Source organism: Phoca vitulina, unplaced genomic scaffold (assembly GCF_004348235.1).
Source record: "Phoca vitulina isolate PV1807 unplaced genomic scaffold, GSC_HSeal_1.0 scaffold14, whole genome shotgun sequence".
Lineage (NCBI taxonomy): Eukaryota > Metazoa > Chordata > Mammalia > Carnivora > Phocidae > Phoca > Phoca vitulina.
Window position 1 is genome coordinate 23,469,971 of NW_022589717.1, and position 2,453 is coordinate 23,472,423.

Sequence of the window (2,453 nt, forward strand, 5' to 3'; positions counted from 1 at the left end):
ACTGTCTGGCTAAGTCTCCCCTGATCCTAGGGAGAGGAAAGAGGGGTCAGCTCCACCAGGGGGAAACCCTGTGGCTGAGGGAGACCTGAATTCAATTAACTTAGTTCAATGATATCTCAATTTCCTTAGAGAAAAAGAACATTTCGAGTCTTCAAATAAACTGCTGTAACAGCTGGATCTAGATGAAATGCATGACACTGCTTCCGCTCTGGAAGATCCTCATTCTTCAGAAAATACCGTGGGAAATCTGCTGACAATTTCCTGCAGCCTGACCAACACTAATTCCCAATGATGTCAACCATTTCCTCTCCATGTGGTTTTGCAAAGCCCTTTGTCATGGCAAAATCTGTTCTTGAAGGGAACTTGCTAAGATATATTTTGCTCCTGTGGTATCTCATATGCCCAGAGAAGTGCCTGGAACATAGTAGGCACACAATAAATATCTGTTAAATGAATGAGTGGTTTCCTGCTACATGAACTATGTGATCTTTATCACTGCCAAGGACATAATAAATTCAGTACACAGCCCTTTGCAAAATATCAAAGGAGCTATCTTTGTGCATTGCTGATCTACCACAGAGTTGACTTCCATTTTATAAACATATTCATCAATGAAACTTGTCTTAAATACAGCATTGTTCAGGTTTCTTACCTGTACCATAAGTCAATTCTGATATGATATCAGATTTTTAGTATTTGTTTACAAATTTAGACCATATGATGCCAGCTAATACAAGATGGGACTTCACCCTAATATATTTTCATGCATGATCACATTCATAAAGACTCTATCCTTAAATATACAAGCAGAATCCTGATGCAACCCTCTGCCATCTGAATTGTGTTGCTGTTTCTGAAAAGGCTAGATTTCCCAGGATGGGCACCTCTCGTGTCGTACTGACCCATCAAATGGGTGCTGTTTCTACATACATTAGAAGCAAAAAGTCTGTTCTATTTAAATAGAGTTTAGATTACATGAATTAAAACTACAAGTTTTACTTATGCAGAGGCAGACTATATCCAATAAAGATGATCTCTAAAAGTTGTTTGTCAATCAAATTTTGTAAACTGAATTATAATCTAAAGTACTGGGGTTGGGGTACCTGAGTGGCTCAGTCAGTTAAGCGTCCAACTCTTAATTTCAGCTCAGGTCTGATCTCAGGTTTGTGAATTCAAGCTCTGCATTGGGCTCCATGCTGGGTGTGGAGCCTGCTTAAGATTCTCTCTCTTCCTCTCCCTCTGCCCCGCCCCCTGCTAAAAAAAAAAAAAAAAAAAAAAAGTACTAGGGGAGCTTGTCAGTCAGTTGATGCCAGCCGAAGATACTGCCTTTTACAATGACAAAAAAAGAAAGGTAATTGTAAAATTAATCCTTTTACTACCAACAAATTTGTCATTTTTGCTATTAAAGTAGTATTTTGTTTCAGCACCTTGAGGAGGCCCTTTTGGATAGGATTCGTGTTTTAAAGGGAGAGACTAAGGCAAAAAAAAACCCACACAGGTATTTTTTTTTTAAAGATTTTATTTATTTGACAGAGAGAGACACAGTAAGAGAGGGAACACAAGCAAGGGGGAGTGGGAGAGGGAGAAGCAGGCTTCCCACGGAGCAGGGAGCCCATTGTGGGACTCGATCCCAGGACCCTGGGACCATGACCTGAGCCGAAGGCAGACGCTTAACGACTGAGCCACCCAGGTGCCCCCCACACAGATATTTTATCAGCCAAGTGAATTTTGCCTAAATTCTTTCTTCCATTGAATAGACATTTATTGAAATGTTCTCTAAGCCAAACATTAAGCAATAGAGAACTGGAAAGTCATAGCCCCTGGCTTCATAAAGTTGACATTCAAGGAGGAAATGTGAACATTAAGAAAATACAAGTACAATAGGTGTTAAGAAAGAAATTCAGATTGATATGGGGATATTTAAAATGATATCTTCAAGTGCTCACTTTGGCAGAACACATACTAAAATTGGAATGATACAGAGAAGATTAGCATGACCCCTACACAAGGATGACATGCAAATTCAAGAAGCATTCCATATTTTAAAAATAAAATAAAATAAAATAAAATAAAATTATATGACATCTTCAAGGCCTTCCTGGGGATACTGTATTTAGGCTGAGGTCTGAACAATGAGTGACAGTTGGCCAAGCAGTAAGAAGAAATAGCATGCTCTTGGTTCAGAGGCAACAGAAAGATTGTCAGATAAAAGGAATTGAACAAAGTCCAGTAAGGCCAACGTAGAGAAGAGATAGGAGAGGATGGAGAAGTTGGGGGTGGAGACTGAAGGTATGGTTAGGACCCAGTTTGTGGAGGTCCCTGCCACTGTGTGAGATGTTTAAGACTTATTCCTGAGAACAGTAGAAAACCACTGAAGGGAGTAAAAGCAGGTATCATGGTAATGGTTTCATGAACACATATAAAGCAAGCAACACTCAGCCAACTCTTACTAG

At 39.6% G+C, this 2,453-nt stretch overlaps 1 non-coding gene across 1 annotated transcript; it reads left to right on the plus strand.

The window, feature by feature from the left end:
* Positions 1–1,938: 1,938 nt before the first annotated feature.
* LOC116637653 lies at positions 1,939–2,045 on the plus strand. The gene has a single exon (XR_004300515.1). It is a non-coding gene; the product is annotated as a U6 spliceosomal RNA (small nuclear RNA).
* Positions 2,046–2,453: the final 408 nt, after the last annotated feature.